The 17,835-nt window shown below is 36.0% G+C and overlaps 1 long non-coding RNA gene across 3 annotated transcripts in view; it reads right to left on the bottom strand.

Moving 5' to 3' along the window:
• Positions 1 to 9,848: 9,848 nt before the first annotated feature.
• Positions 9,849 to 17,835, bottom strand: part of LOC140521033 (uncharacterized) — a 39,022-nt gene continuing 31,035 nt past the window's right edge. For 2 of the 3 annotated variants that reach the window (XR_011972760.1, XR_011972759.1), the window contains one exon: positions 17,493 to 17,701. This is a non-coding gene — a long non-coding RNA (uncharacterized lncRNA). Of the gene's footprint in view, positions 11,810 to 17,492; positions 17,702 to 17,835 lie in introns of those variants that run through there. The other variant, XR_011972761.1, reaches the window with a different exon arrangement.

Genomic DNA, 17,835 nt, shown 5'->3' with positions numbered 1-17,835 from the left:
TTAAAGGAACTCCAGAAGTTCCTTCCATTCTACCCTCTCATTTTGTTGGTAACAAGACTGAAGCCACAGGAGATAAAATGATTTGTCCAAGGTCCTCTCTCCCTTGGAGAACTCAGGTCTTATCTCCAAATCCAGTGCTATTTCTGCTTCATCTTTTAGGGTGAATATTCCCAGTCATAGATTTCTAACTTGTTGCTTCAGTTTAAAGATGTGATTTCAAAGCCCTGGAAGATTGCCCAGGGAAAGGGAAAAGATGGGATAAAAAGTCTGAATTGTGGACTCAGAACCGAAATGGAGTAGCAGTCCTTAAATATACAAGCCCAAATCTGAGAGAGAAGTTATTCCCTACCGCCACCTCACTTCTGCTACCAGGCATCAGTGAATATCAATGAAAAGGTTTTCAAAGCAAACTTTAAAATATCAAGTTATTTATTAATTTGTTAGGTCTTCATCAACAGAGATATAATTATCAGTATATATGTGTGTGGGTGGGGGTGGGGGGGTGTGTGTGTATGTATATATATATGTTAAAGTTTCAATGGTAGTTGGGCCACCTTTGCTCTATCAACATATTCTTAAAATTTAGAACCTTGTGATATTCTGGTTTATCCCAGCTATAGGGTAAGCTCCAAGGAAATACAGCATTGTAGTGGAAAGAACACTTGAGTGAGAATCAGGACACCAGGGCTCTTAATCATGGTTCTGCCACTAACTAACTGCATAACTTAAACCTTTCACTTAACTTTCCTGAGTTTTTCTCTCATTTGTAAAATGAGATGGTTAGCCTAAATCTTAACTAAGATTCCTTCTAGAAACATTATTTAATCCCTTTATTTTATTTGACTTGTCCAGTTCTAGCAACCAATCCCATGCTCACCAACTGAAGAAACCCTAATTGCAAATTTTGAATGTTAAGTAAACAGCAGTTCCTATCTCTTGATATCTAACAACTTTCATTATAAATAACATCTTCAGGAGGTGGAAAAAATAGGTGCCAAGACATCTTTTTGGTGAGAGGAAGCAGATAGAAGAGTGAGGTCTCTAAGTTAGAGGCAAGAAGTAAAAATCTAAATACCTTGAACTGAGTTAGCCTTGGAAACTATATGGAAACGCAGCCAACCAGTGACCAAAGATTTCTTGAACATTTCATGTGTCCCCACCCTTTGATAACCTCACATAGAAAGAGATCTGAATTCATAGTGAATTTATAAGCTAGTCCAATATGAGATTTATTTTAGATCAATATTCCAGGACAGTTGAGAGTGGTATTATCTCTTACTGTTGCTGCCACAAACCCTACTCAGTTCTCCCCATTCTGTTAGCCTAATTGTGGCCAAACCCTAATTTACCCTTTGTTCTTTGGAGACAAAATTTGGATTTTTTAAATAAGATGTTAGTGTAGCAAGAGTTTCTTTCCATTGGAACTCTTGTGGTATTTGAAACAGAAACAGGTAGCAAATGGACAGACAATGACCATGTTCAGAGGTTCCCCAAGTAAGTGATGCCACCCCAGGGGTGCTGGAATGATCAAGGGGGCAGTAGTAATAGCCTTGGGTGCAATTGGGGGGGTGTTGAATAAAAATAAAGGAGTGATGGAAACATAGGGAAAGAAGAAAAGATAAAAAAATTTTGAAAAACCATTTGTACATGTTTCATCTGTTGTGTAACAGAATTAAAGTCATAGTGATTACATTATTTTCCAAATAAACACACAAAATGCAAGTAATAATGGATCAGTGGTCAAGTCTGCCAACAGGTCTTAACAAGCAAGTGTTGGCAGGCCCCCATGTCACACATTGTCAAGATGTCCAGCATGCATTGGCAGAAATATGTGCATGTAATACATTGTTTGCAGTACCATACGAACAGTTATCTGACATAATATTGTATTATCAAAATTTCAGTGCAGGAAAAACCCTCACAAATTTGCAATAAATTATTAAATTTAAGATGCATCTTTTTAAAAATATTTTATATTTTTTTGAAATGACAGAAATTTCAAAAAACCATTAAAGGTTTAAAGAAAGTAGATTTCTAGATGGATGCTGAGTATTTTTCTTTATGGAAAGGGAGCAGTCTACCAAATAAGTTTGGGAACCTCTGCTCATGTGCCTCCCAGGAGTGGAATTGGAAAAAAAACTAATCAGAATGAAATGTGTGTATATGTGTGTGTGTGTGTGTGTGTACATGTACCACACACATGCGCACACACACACACACACACACACACACACACATATAAGCGCCACCAGATGGTGCTATAAGCTTGAGGGGCTTCACATATTTACAGGATGTCTGTTGACATAAGATTAAGATTTTGGATTCCCTACCTTCCAACCATTTAGTGCTTTAGAAATCAACCCAGATTCTATCTTATCTCATTTAGTCTAGGGCAGAAAACATGAAGATTATCATAATTGATTTGTTTATTCACATTCATGTTAAGATTCTAACTTTCCCAGTTTCCCACAGCTCCAAAAAACTCTCCATTCACATTATAATTTTTTTCAATCTGAAGAAACTCATTTCATGTAATTTGATGATCTATAAGTTATGATTTTCAGTTGTATTCCATATAAATATTTTAATTACAAAGAAGATCAAGTCTTTGCCTACATTAGAATTTTGTTTTACCCTAATATATATATATGAGAAAGAGACAGAGGTTGGTTGTTGTCTTTCGTTCTCGAAGAAGACCAAAATGACATCACTATGATAAAGTGAAGTTTAAGTGTGTCTGACTGTGGCTGATCACACCAATACAAGCTCGGAATGCTCTACCACAGATTAGGCACAGATAGTCCGTGTGAATATTTGGGATGGGTACTCCAAATTTGCACATCCTCTATCTACCTACCTACCTATCTATCTATCTATCTATCTATCTATCTATCTATCTATCTACACACACAGACATATGTGTGTGTGTGTTGTTCTTACATGGTTTCTTTTTTAAAAATTTTCAATTCTAAATTGTCGCTTTCCCTCCAACTTCTCCCCAACTCACCGAGAAGACAAAAAATATGACATCCATTGTATGTTTTATTTTGCATTTCACTATTGAACTAACTGTGCATTCCTAGTATAAATCTAACTTGTTCATAGTGTATGATCTTTGTGATATGTTATTATAGTCTCTTTGCTAGCATTTTATTTAAAGTTTTCTCATTAATGTTTATTAGCAAAACTGGTCTATAGTTTTCCTTTTCTGTTTTTGCTCTTTAGGTTTAGGAATCAAAACTATATTTATGTCATAGATGGAATTTGGTAAGACTCCTCTTTACTTCCCCCCCCCCTTTTTTTCAAATAGTTTATGTAGTGTTGAGATTAATTGTTCTTTAAATATTGGATAGAATTTGCTTGAAAATCCATCTGGTGCTGGTTAGTTTTTTTTTCCTTATTGTTTTACTATCTATTTCTTCCTGTATTCATTTAACTTTTCCTTTAAGAATTTGGATACTATGCCATTTGGTGCATATATGTTTAGTGTTTATATTAATTCATTGCCTATGGTACCTTTTAGCAGAATGTAGTTTCTCTGATTATCTCTATAGATTCTGTTGCAGCCTTTTATTTTAACTTTGTGTGTGTCTTTTTCTTTCAAGTATGTCTCTTATAAACAACATATTGTTGGATTCATTTCTAATACATTCTGCTATCCACTTCCATTTTATAGATTAGTTCATCTCATTCACATTCACCATTATGATTGCTAATGGTATATTTCCTTCCATCCTCTTCTATTTATTCTTCTCTTTTTTGTCTTGTCCCCTCCTCAAAAGTCTGTTTTGCTTCTGACTACTGCTTCTCTTAATCTGTCCTCCCTCTTATCATCACCCCCTACTTTTTCTTATCCCCTTCTCTTCTACTTCCCTACTGGGTAAGAATAAAATATATTCTTTCTACTTTGAGCCAGTTCAGCTGAGTATGAGGTTCAAGTGTTGCCCATTCTGCCCTGTTTCCTCCTCCACTGTAAAAGTGTTTCCTTGCATGCTTCTTTTCTGTGAGATAATTTTTGCCATTCTTCTTTTCTCTTCTCCCTTTCCTCATTCTCACCATTCCATTTTACTTTTGAGATCATCCCAATATGGTTGACTTACACTCATGCCTTCTGTCTTTGTAAGAAGACTCCTTCTGACTGCTCCAATGGTGACAAAGCTCTTAGGGGTTACATATAACATCTTCTCATTTAGTCATGTAAACAGTTTATCCTTACTACGTTCCTTGTGATTTCTCACTTGTGCTTACCTTTTTATGCTTCTTTTGAATCTTGTATTTGAATGTCAGATTTTCTATCCAGCTTTGGGCTTTTCATCAGGAATGCCTGAAAGTCCTCTATTTCATTAAATATCCATTTTTTTCCCCTAGAGGATTATATTCAATTTTGCTGGGTAGCTTATTCTTGATTTCTTGTTTTGCCTTCTAGAATTTCATATTCCAAACCTTTTGCATCTTTAGACACAGTAGCTGCTGTATCTTGTGTGTTCCTTACTGTGATTCAATATTATTTGAATTGTTTCTTTCTGGCTACTTGCAATATTTCCTTCTTCACTTGGGAGTTCTGGAATTTGGCTATAATATGCCTAGAAGTTTTCCTTTGGGATTGCTTTTAGGACATTATTGGTGGACTCTTTCAATTTATGTTTTACCCTCTGGTTCTAAGATATTTGGACACTTTTCTTTTTTTAATTTCTTGAAATATGATTTGTAGGCTCTTCTTTTTTTTAAAGTCATGACTTTTGGGTAATGCAATAATTCTTAATTTATCTCTCCTCGATTTATTTTCTAAATCAGTTGTTCTTCTAATGAGATTTCCCATATCTTCCTCTATTGTTTTCATTCTTTTGACTTTGTTTTATTGTTTCTTAGTGTCTTATGGAATCAGTAGCTTCCACTTGATCAGTTATAATTTTTAAGGAATTATTTTTATAGTGAGTTTTTGTACTTCTTTTACCATTTTATCAGTTTTTCTTTTAAATGAGTTATTTTCTTCAGTATTTTTTGAGTCTCTTTTATCAAGCTATTAATTCTCTTTTCATAATTTTCTCACATTGCTCTAATTTCCTTTCCAAATTTTCTCTAGTTCTCTTATTTTTAAATTTGTTTGTACTCTTCTAGGAATTCTTGTTGGACTTGTGTCTAATCTGCATTTTTCTTTGAGGCTTTGCTTGTAGATATTTTTAAGTCATTGTACTCTTCTGAGTTTGTATCTTAAGCTGCCCTATCACTGTATTAGATTTTTATGGTCAGGTCCTGTTTTTGTTGTTTGCTCATTTTTCCTAGCCTGTTTCTTGACTTGGGACTTTATGTTAGAGTTGGGCTCCACTTACCTCTGTCTTGAGCTTCAAACTTTTTGATCCTGCTGTTTTCTTGGCTAGTTCTGGGGGGCCTGTAAGTTTTTGGTGCTTCCAAGGTGATGATCATTATTACCCTGGTCTATACTATGATCCTTATCCAAGTGAGGCTCCTGCTCCTTTGTGACTGAAAGAGTTCTTCTCTTCCCTAGAAATGTGACCTGGAACTGGTAATGGGAAATAGAATTGCCAGATAGTGCCTAGTCCAACTTCCAGTGATAGAACAGGAATCCCCTGTAATGTTTTTCTAACCAGGTATTCAATCCCCATACTGTCACTGGGTGCTGAGCACTCCTGGTACCTGTTGCTGCTGCTGCTGCTGCTACTATTACCACCTCACAATCCCACAACTGGTATTGCTTCCACCATGCTGTGTTCCTGACCATCCTGCACCCCAGTCCTTCAAACCTCTCTTTCTGTCCTCCTAAAGTGTCCTGTACTTGAAAAATTACTCACTCTGACTTTTTGTTAGCTCTGTTGCTTAGAATTTAATGTGCTTTAAAAAGATTCCCTTTGTAAGGGAATTTTAGGAGAGCTTAGCAAAAATGTTCCCTTTACGCTACCACCTTGGGTGCATCCCCACCCCATGCCTTACATTTTAAATTAAAGTGTATTTATTGAATGAAATTGAAATCAAAAGATATAATATTAAAACTTCTAAGTGGCTGAACCAGTCACTCCTAAAATGGTATGAAATCTCAACTTTCCAAAAGCTACAGTCTCTTCTGTTCAGATCTGTTTTGTCAACTTGACTTTCACTATGGGAACAGGGTTCTTACAGATGAGTACAATCAAGAACTGTCATCACTGCCCTTCAGCTTCCCAATATCAAAGTCCTAAAGGGAAACAGTTAACAGTTTCTCCATATGACTGGTAGTTGTCCCCTATCTTTGCTTCTCCAAGGACAGTATTTTTTTTTAGTCCACTTACCAAAGGAAACCTAGATTTAGATGGTTACTAGAGGTTCCCTGGTATCTCCAACATCACCCTCACCTACCCCAATCAGTTACCCCACACTACAATCTTCCTGCTTGTGCTGTGCCTCAGGCTTGCAGTCTGTGTGTGCCTCTCTAACTTTAAAGCATGTCCTCATGTTATCCTCTGGTGTATTTCCCATAAAGCAAGCAGTAGCTGTTTTTCGATGTCTGGATACAAAGTGAAACATTGAAAAACTTTCTGACCTCTGTTTTCACAAGCCACATACTCCCTGTCCCTTTGACACCTTTAGAATGGGAACAATACAGGGAAACTAAACCCAGATCTGACTTTGTCATGTGGCCAATTACCATGCTAGGTGATAGAGTCATTGGCCTCCAGGATTTTACAATTTATATATGAGGAGACAAAACATACATATGAGAAACAGAATTAGGCAATGTTTTTAGTATTGTTCAGCTGTTTCAGTGGTGTCTGACTCATTTACTTCTCTAACTCATTTTACAAATGAGAAACTGAGGCAAACAGGGTGAAGTGATTTTCCCAGGGTCACATAACTAGTAAATATTTGAAGTTGGATTTAAATTAATGAAGATGAGTCTTCCTGATTCCAAGCCCACTGTGCCACCTAGCTGCCCTGAGCCATATTTACTAATGTATTGACTGTACATTATAGACAAATAGATTGTAGACCAGTATAATCTTAAAAACATGGAATTTTTTTTAGCATTAGTCAAAGCAAGATATCTCAAGAAATCTTGTAAAGAAAATTTCTAACTCTTGTCTTTAGAGAATGACATAGCTGGATTCAGAATAGTAGGTCCCTTGACCAAAAGCTAATATTTGGAGATTACTGACTATATTTACAATAAAGATCCTTGACAACTTGAGGGTTAAACGTTATAAAATTAGCTCTCCCCTTTCACTGGCTCTTGTTGCCTAGTGACTGCTGCGTTGGCTGCTGCTGTCATTCACATGGTCTCTAGGGACTTCGTTACTCTCCTGCTTTTAAAAGACAGGTTATGATTGGATAAAGGTGACATCATGTTGAATAATGTAATTCTGTCTTTGTCTAAGCAGTGCCTGATAAAGTCATTCAGGATTTCGTAGCAAGGCATTTTGATTCTTTTGTTGTGTCTTTAATGTTGATCAAAAGCAGACCGACTAACCCCAGACTCCTTTGAACAGTTTGAATGTACACATACAATTCAACAGTTCCATTATATGACCCATAGCCATAGGATGATTCTTTTTAATATACAGCAAAGGTTCAGTGAGGATGTTTTTCCCCTTTAAAACACACACATACACATATACACACATACAACCCACCCCTTTTCAGGTTTTAAAGGATATTTTCAGCTTCATTCTTTGTGTTTCTTAAATCAGCACTAGTGCCAGCAAATCATTATGTCCCAAGTGTTTTCAGAGCTTCGGACTGCTGTTCTCCACTTCAGAAACTAAATGAACACGAGCAAAAGACAATACACTGACATCTCCTAGAGAGAATTTGCATTCATTCAATAAACATTTATTAAACGCTGCAATGTGGAGACATTGTGAGAAGCTCTAGGGATACAAAAAGCAAAAGACAGTCCCTGCCTTTATGTAACTTAAAACTTCTTTATTAGGTAGGTTGTTTGTGGGGTCCATTGAAGGAGTTTGGTTACCAAAGTATCTAAAGAACCCTGATACAAGATGATCTCATGGCATCAATTCCATGGACTTTGGTGCAAGATTCCACTGTTACAAGTTCATGTCATTTGGAAGGTTAAAAAAGCACCACAAAAGTACATTGTGGGGGTTTTTTGTTTGTTAGTTTTTAACAATAGTTGGAAAACTCTTTCTGGTTAAAGAACAAATATGTGGGTTTTTAAAAAAATTGTGTTGTGCTACATACTTTGCTGACTTCTAAATCACAACTTAATAGACTAGTTATTATGTGAAGACAGATTGTTACCTTAGTTCTTTGAAGATTCCAACTATTTAAGATGTTATCAATGAGATTGTAACATCTAGTAACAGATTCATTATGCCACAATTCTATAATAAATAATTTGTTAAATATGCACCACCACTAAACATTGATAAACAACCAGTATAAAGCATAGTTACAGCTGGTATAATAGGATAATTGCCTCCAATTAATGCTCTATTTCAAAGTCTATGACTCCGTATAAAGTATATAACTTAGTGGCAACAAAGACAAACCTTCATGGGTGGGTAAAAGCAGTGAAAATTAAATCTTTCCTAAAGTCTCGTTGAAAAGCAGTTGTGGAGACAGTCCTTGTTAATTACATATATATGTATATATATGGCTCTGCTTTTACTTGAACTTATAAGCAGCTTGCAGTGTGTCTGCTGAGATACATACATACATCACTTCTTAAAAGCTGGCTAAGAGCATTTGTGGCACTGATGTTTCCAATTTTAATAACCAACATTGTTCTTACTGTGAATTAAAAGGCTTCCATACATTTCTTGAGTGCCTTTCATTTCAGAGTTGAAAATAATGCATTTCAACCATTGCAGATTTCAAACTCCATTGCTAAGCCTGAGCGATTTTTATCTTGCATAAGCAAAGGATAAAGACAACACACGTGTCTACTAAGAATAGATTGGCAGCGGCAAGTTTGAGAGAACAAATCTGTCTATCAAAGACAGAGCCATAAATGGCAAGGAATGAAAGAATTTTTGTCCTAGGTTGCTGACATCTTGTGAGGAGGGGGGGGTGTGCTTCCGTAAAGAAGGGGCACCAGTGAGGTTGCTTCAAGGTACTCTGGAGACAAAGCCAGCAATCCACCCCCACTCCAAGGTCTTGTTGCTGTGGCAGAACTGTCTTATCCATTCCAACCGCATTTGGATGAGAGGCTAGGACCCTGAATAACAGGCCCCTACCTCCTAGTGCAAATGCATCCAAGATTCGAATATGCTCTGAAACACTAACCCTTCTCCCATTTTTGGACAGCTGCATAACTCTCTCCTTAGTGGAACTTGTACCAGGTAGTTTTAATTACTTACGATTCTGATCAAAAAAAGGTTCACATTTCCATTTTGTTTTGGCCCAACTGAAGAAAAATATTCTCTTCATCCTCTTCCTTCCCACCTTATTCAGGAGAAACAACTTTTGTGTGTGTGTGTGTGTGTGTGTGTGTGTTTTTAAATTCAAGTTGGTATAGACAGGTAAATTGATAATGCTTGAGTTATTACTGTAGGTCTGATGATAAGCATGTATGGACAGTTTCTTAGGTGAAAATATTGCTCAGTTGAGGATGGGAGAAGAATATGAAATTGAATTCTTAGGGAGTTTTGCTAAGAGTAGTTGTTTCTGGAAGAGCTTTGGAAGAGTCAGTGCCTGGTACATTAAGTAGGCACTAAATAAATGTTTACTGGTTGATTGATTTGTTAGAAGTAATTAAATACTTCATTAATTTACATGCCTACAATTTAGAATGTGTGGTCATTTAAGCATGAGTTTACCTAAAGTTTAACTTTGCCCTGTATAGGAAAGGACTGCTAGAATAAATAGACAAGAGAAACAATATTGTAAAAAGGACGTTAGGCAATTTCACACATGCTTATTACAACTCATTCAGCATATCCACTACGTTTGGCTTAGTTCCAATTGTTTTTAGAATCAAGCAACAAGCATTTATTGATTGTCTATGATATCCCTCTGCCCACTCCATCACTACCTTGCGTCAAAGGGCTTGCGTGGATCAATGAAACTATGAGCTATGTCATGCAAGTTTACTTAGGATGGATGGGTCTTAATGGAGAGTTCAAATAATTCCAAAGAAGAACAATACCAAGGAATGTGGGAAATTACTGAACTAGAGCCCAAATTGCCAACATTCACTGTATTATGGAGAAAGCAAGGGAGTTCCAGAAAAACACCTATTTCTGCTTAATTGACTACACTAAAGCCTTTGACTCTGTAGACCACAGTAAAATGTGTCAAATCTTCAAAGAGATGAGAGTACCAGATCATCTTATTTATCTCCTGAGGAAACTGTATTCAGTGTAAGAAGCAACAATAAGAACCAAACATGGAAAAACTGATTTAAGATTTGAAAAGGAATACAACAAAGCTATATATTGTCACCTTATTTATCCAATTTATACGCAGAGTACATCCTGTGAAATATCAAGCTGGATGAATCAGAACCTGGAATTAAGGTTGCTGAAATAAATATTAACAATCTGAGATACAATCTGATGGCAGAAAGTGAGGAAGAATTAAGAAGCCTCTTGATAAAGGTGAAACAGGAGGGTGTAAAAGCTGGCTTGAAGCTTAACATTAAAAAAAAAACAAAACCTAAAATCTTTGGCAATTGAACCCATCACTTCCTGGCAAATAGAGGGAGAAGAAAAGGGAATCATGCTAGATTTTATATTCTTGAGCTCAAAGATCACTGCAGGTGGTGACCGCAACCATGAAATTAAAAAGATGCTTGCTCCTTGGAAGGAAAGCTATGGCAAATCTGGAAAGCATACTAAAAAGCAGAGACATCACCTTGCCAACAAAGGTCCTTATATTCAAAGCTTTGTTTTTTTTCAGTAGCATTGTGTGAGTGTGAGAGTTGGACTACAAGGAAAGCTGTGCACTGCAGAATTGACGCTTTTGAATTTTGGTGCTGGAGAGGAATTTTGAGGGTCTTTGGGAAACTAAAAGGTTCAAATCAGTCAATATTTAAAGAAATTCAGGTTAATCACTGCATGGTGAAATACTAAAGCTAAAGCTTAAGTACTTTGGCCACATAATAAGAAGATGAGGCTCTTTGGAAAAGACCCTCATGTTGGGAAAGATTGAAGGCAAAAGGAAAAGGGGATGGCAGAGGATGAGATCAGATAGTGTCATGGAAATAATGAACATGAACTTGGGCAAACTTTGAGAGATAGTAGAGGATAGAAGGGTGTGAATGACTAAACAACATCAAATGTATCAGACAGTTTGGGAGTTAGAAAAGTTCATTTATGTATATTAGAATTCAGGCATCATTATCTCCCCATGTGTGAATTAATAAGGTTTTGCTATATGGTTGAGGAAGGGAATAGTGGTAGATAATGCAAAAGTGAAACATTTGATTTTTAAAGGTGTTGTTTTTATACTTGAATTTGGCATTTCTGCTGTTCTTTTATTTTAAATTTTACAGTTTTACTTTAAATTTTAAATTATACAATGAAACCCTATTGCAGACAGACTAGGGAGAAAGTTGTCAAGTCTCCTTTCTATCTTGTGGATAACTCCATAGGGGAATAGACATAGTGACCACTTAAGACTAACACAAAAGAGCAGCCTAAAGAAGAAAAAACATCCTTCTCAGTTTATACTGAGAAGCAGTTATTTTAATTTCAAAGGCCCCTTCTTTCTGGGACTATTAAGTTGGCAAATTTGATAACTTTCACTTCAAGTCTGAAAGGGACATGTTCTTTGTTATATATCCATCCTCTAATCTCATCAGGTGGGGGAGGGGATATCAGCTGTCACCATGCCTTGTATCAGCTATCCATGATACCTGGAAAAAATATATAGATAAAATGTGTGTTATGCACTTGATATGTGACAGGCACTATATTATATACACCCAACTTACTTCTGCTTCATTGAATCTCTAACTTCCTTCAAGGTTAGGTCAGATTCCACCCCTATAAGAAAGCCTGTCTTGATCTCTCGTTGCTGATGTCTTCTCCCAACCTCAAAAATTACTTTCCTGTGTCTATGTTGTTTTCTCCTAATAGAATGTAAGTTTCTTGAGGGCATAGACTAAAGCAGACTGTTTTATATATTCCTCTGGAAGCTTGGTTGGTTCTTGCATCGATAGAGTTCTTCAGTTTTTCAAAGTTGTCTGTACAATGTGATTATAATTGTGTAAATTGTTCTGGTTCTGCTCATTTTAGTCTGCATCAGCCCATGCAAATGTAATCTGGGGTTCAAGCCTGAACTATTCATAAGGTTTTCCATTTAAAAGGAGAACATGATCAATCCATGCTCATTGTAAGCATGAGGAATGAATAGAGATAAAACATAATTTCAATTATATGAAATTGTAAAACTTTTGCATGGACAAAATTAATGCAACTAGGATAAGAGGGGAAGAAGTTGGCTGGGAAAAAACCTTTGTATCAAACATATTTGACAAGAGTATCATATAAGAAAACCAAAATAATACCAAAAGCAAAAGCCGTTGCCTAGTAGATAAGTGATAAAAGGATATGAAGGAAACAGTACTAAAAAGAATTGTAAATCTTTGAAAACCATTTGAAAAAATGCTCCAATTCACTCATAATGAGATAAATGCTAATCAAAACAATCTTGGGGTTTCTGTTCTCACGGTAGGAAATTGATAGTAGGAATAGCCAATTTTGGAAAAAGATTGTGAAGACAGGAATACTAATGCCATTTGTTGGTGGAACTATGAATTAGTGCAATCATTCTGGGAAACAATTTGGAATTATGTCAGAAAGTGACTGAAACACTCATATCACAGCACTTTTGTGGTAGCCAAGACCTGGAAGCAAAGTAGATATTCATTGATTAGGGAATAATTAAAGAAATTGTGATAGTACAATACCAGAATGTTCTTATCTGTGTGAAATGATAAATATGATGAATACAAAGACTTGTGGAAAGAGTTATATGAACTGTTCCAAAGTGAAGTAAGCCAAAACAGGAAGATTATATTATGTGTGTGTATGTGTGTGTATGTGTATATATATATATATATGTATATATATATATATATATATGTATATGTAATGACTACAGAAATGAAAATGGAAACAAGAAGACTAACAAACATTCCAAACTGAATGTTGCATGATTATAATGACCAAAAACAGTCCTAAAGAAGAGATATGAGAAGACCTTTTCCTCCCAGTCTTTGCACAGATGGGAGACCATAAGTGTGGAACACTGACTGCATATAATGTCAAACTTTTTCAGTATGTTGGTGAGTATTGTTTAACTTTTTCTTTTTTTTAGTCTTTATCATAAGGCATGGCTCTCTGAAAGGAGAGGAATGGATAGAATGATGATGATGATAACAATTAGCATTTCTATAACACTTTAGAGTTTACAAAGCTCATGTAGGTGACAAAAACAAAAGATACCAATTTTTTTTAAAGAACTAGACAGAAGGTTCCTGTGATAGTGCAAAATCTTTCTGCTTTGGGCAGGGGGAGAGTTTTTTGGACACTGATGTCAGGCTGACTTCTGGAACTTTCATGCTTATCCCATCAGGGTTTCACTGGCCTACTCTTGGAATTGTCCTGAGATAGGAAATCAACCAGAAATGTCTTACCCTCTCCTACTAAAATCCATGACCCCTGACTGCTTCATTGAGTTATCCCTATCTGGCTATCAAGGTATCAGGTGGTTAGCATGCCTAGAGATCTACAGATGCTGCCCTAGTTATTTTTTTCCCTCGTTGTCTCTGTATTCCCACTACCAAACATCTCCTCGTGCCTTCTTTTCAATACATGAAAATACCCTGTAATAAAATTGCATTTCCCATCTCTCTTCTGTGAAATCTTTAAGACTCCAAATAGCTGAAAAAGATAAGAAGTCTCTAAAAATAAGGACCTTCTGTCTAGTTGGGGAGATGGAACTAACATACATAGGATCATGCTTATAAGATACCTTAGAGGTTACCTGTTCTACCCTTATTTTGTACATGAAGAAATGAGTGCCAAGGAAGTTAAATGACTTAAGTTAAATGATACCTGCCACACAGGTGGCATACATTTTTTGAACTCAGTGTCATAGACAAATCCAATACCAGTCACTGTACCACACTACCTCTCTGATAAGAATTTTTATGATCCCATTTCCCCAGTAAATAATGACCACTCCATTCCATGCTTGAATTTTCTTTTGTATCTATCAGTCTCTTACTTGTTTTATTTTATATTTTAGTTAATGTAGTTATTATTTAGTTATTATTATTTAATAGCATTTTTATCTCTTTGTCTCTCCCCCAGAGTCCAACACAGTATGTTGCACAAAGGAAGTGTGTATTAAATATTTGTTGCATGAATACCGTTGAATGAAGTACCCAGGCATAGTGGTGGCATCCTTTGACAGTGACAGGGAAATGGTTCTTGCCTTCTAGGCACTTACAATCTACAATGTATCTGCCCTTTTAGACGTGCACCCTGTTAAATTTCATTAGTTCATACTTCATTAAAACAAAATTTTGGAGAATCCTAAAGGCAGGGATGAAGTTTACCCTTTCTGTTTCTTTGAAAATAGAATCTGGGGCTACAAAAATGTGCATACCCTTTGACCCAGCAATATCACTTCTAGGACTATATCCCAAAGAGATCATAAAAAGGGAAAGGTCCCTTTGTGGTGGCCAAGAACTGGAAATCAAGGGGATGCCTATCAAATGGGGAATGGCTGAATAAATTGTGGTATATGAATGTAATGGAATACTATTGTGCTATAAGAAATGATGAACAGGAAGACTTCAGAGAGGCCTGGAAGGACTTATATGAACTGTTGCTGGTAGACTTAACCCTTCACAGCAATGCAAGGACCTAAAAAATTCCCAATGGACTCTTGAGGCAAAATGCCATCCACATCCAGAGAAAGAACTATGGAATTGTATTGCAGAATGAAGCAGACTATTTTCTCTTTTGTTTTTTTCTTATGGTTTCTCCCATTCATTTTAATTCTTCTTCCATGCAACATGACTAAGGTGAAAATGTATTTAATAAGAATGTATGTGTAGAACCCATATAAGATTGCATGCCATCTTGGGGAGGGAGGGGGAAGAAGAGGGAAGGAAGGGGCAGAAAATCTAAGATTTATGGAAGTGATTGTAGAAAACTGAAAACAAACAAATTAATAAAAATAAATAAATAAAAAAGACTTTAAAATTGTACAGGGGTTACAAAGAACAAAGTGTATTTTAAAGATTGGAATAAACATTTTTCACATGATATAAAAAATTTTTAATACAAAAAAATGGAGTCTGATGTAGTTACTGTGAATAATATCTGAAGGGGAAATGCATGAGGTACTTAAGAGAACAAATGGTTGTGTACTGCTCTGGCTTATCTAATTTTAAGTAATTAGTTACTGATGCATAAAGAGGTTTGAAGGGCTTTTATGAGGCCATACTTTGTTTTCCTAGTTCTCATTAATGTATGTTAAAAATGCACACCCAAAAAAACACTACCCACAACAATAAACAAAGCAGCAATTCTTTTTAAATAATATTTTATTTTTTCCCCAATTACATTTAAAAACAATTTTTAACATTCTTTTAAAAAAAATTTGGAACCAGAGTTCTCACAAAGCTTGAAGCCAAGAGAAAAAGAGCTCTCTCAAAATTCTTGTCAACTCTCCCCTTTACTCAGCCATGGAACATTGAGTAATCCAAGATAGAGAGTCTTATGCAATACGTTTGGTAAGTAATGGGGAGCCAGTGAAGGTTATCTTTTTTAAAAAAAATTTAAATACATTTTATTGATATCTTTTGTTCTCATAATCACCTACATTTCCTAATGAATCACTCCTCCCCTCCTAGAGAGGAATCCTTTATAGCAAAAAAAAAAAACAAAAAAATTAAAAGGTGAAAAAAAGAATAGTTAAAAAAGTAATTAGCACATGGAAAAAGATTGATACTATTTTTAGTGTTCTATACCCATATCCCTGTACCACTTTGAAGATGGAAAGGGGACGTATCTACTCCTATCTCATATGTCAGCAAAACATGGAATACAACAGTCTCCAAAGAAGTGAAAATTGAAGTCATACAGAGGGCAATGGAGAGGAGTATGGTGGCTACGAGTGAGGCAATATGTAAGCAATGAGGAAATTTAAAGGAGGACAGGAGGTGAAAGACATCACCAGGAAAATTTTTGATAGGAGAAGATGGGCTGCTCAAGTGGCAGGAGATGTCAGGTTGTCAGCCACAGGGTTCTACTGGTTTCTCATGATGTCAGAGAATGAAAAAAGGTGCGATGGAACACTGGGTGGACCCCATGTGGTGAACTTATGGAATAACAGGAATAAAAGCCACAACAAGAGATGAACATCTAGGGGCAGGTTGTAATCTGTATAGCAAAGACCAAACTGATAATTTGTTCATTTTGGGCAGAGGAAGATTTTGAAGGAAAATTAATGAACTTAGCTTTAGACATGGTAAATTTGAGATGCTCCATCATTTGTGGCCATGTAACATCACTAGAAGACTGTGACTTTTTTAAGAGTGTCATTTTGTTTCACATAAAGGGCTACACAGTTTTTTTGTAATACAATCCAATCTACTTTCTTCTTCCTATTCACTTTTGGGCCTGGCTCACTGTCCATCTATAATACTTAAATATTAAATATATATGTGTGTGTTTGTATATACATATTTACATATGTATACACCTGTATATATTTATATTTTATACATATATTAAACACATTGATATCTTGTTTTCGCAAAATATATATTTTCTAATGAATTTCTCTCTGTGTGTATATATATATATATATATATATATATATACATATGCATGCATACATATGTATATATGTGTGTATGTGATAATCCTGATCAGCTAACCACAGTTTCTAAAGAACCAAGTGCCAGTCACCAAAGAGTAATGGAGAAATGTTCAGTGAGGGTAAATGAATTATAGTGGAATTGGTGTGCTATAGGTAATGCATGATTGGAAAAGGAAGTAGACCAATCATGTAGTGAGAGCAAGTGAAAAAAGATCGACAATCCAAGTGTGGCAAAGGTTACTTACTCAGCAGGCAAATTTAGGATTGGAAATCTAGGGAAAGATCAGAGCTGGAGATACAGATTGGGGAGTCAAAGGCATAAAGACCATAACCAAATCTATGGGAGTGTATACGAAATGGAAAAGAATAGTGAAGTCACACTTAAGAAGAGAGAGAAAGATGAGGAGCCAGCAAAGCAGACAGAAGCAGCAACTAGAGAGAGGAAGGAAGCTGTGAAAATGTAGTATCCATCCTGGAAGCCAAGGAAAGGAAGCCCAGCTCAGGTTCTCAGTCAAGAGCACTTGAGTTTAACTCCAGTCTCATACACTCAGTTGTGTAACCTCGGGCAAGTCATTTATGTCTGCGTCAATTTTTTCATTTGTAAAATAGAGAAAATAATAATACCTGATTCCCCAGAGTTGTTGTGAGAATAAAATGACATATTTCTAAAACACTTTGCAAACTTTGACATGATATATCATTGCTTATTGTCATTTTTATTATTGCTGCATAAGACTCTCCTACTTGGGGGACAAAATAATGACTCCATGCTGTGCTCTGATAGCTAGTTGCCTTGCCTTGTGCACCTGCATGAAAGGTAGAGTTAATGTGCAAGCTTTGGAGAGGATTTTCTTCATTTCTCTTTTAGTAATTCCAGATCCTCTTGAGGAAAAATTCTAGAAACCTGGAGAGAAAGAGACAGACACTGGAAGGCAGACATAAAAGGGAAATGCAACTCCTTAACCTATTGCTGATTTCCAAGTTGCCTTTCTAGAGACTTTGGTCATTTTCCTCTTGGTTAAGTTAGCCTCTGTCTTC

This window comes from Notamacropus eugenii, chromosome 1, assembly GCF_028372415.1.
Source record: "Notamacropus eugenii isolate mMacEug1 chromosome 1, mMacEug1.pri_v2, whole genome shotgun sequence".
Taxonomy (NCBI): Eukaryota; Metazoa; Chordata; class Mammalia; order Diprotodontia; family Macropodidae; genus Notamacropus; species Notamacropus eugenii.
The sequence above is the reverse complement of the archived record's forward strand: the minus strand, read 5'-3'. Positions and strand labels throughout refer to the sequence as shown.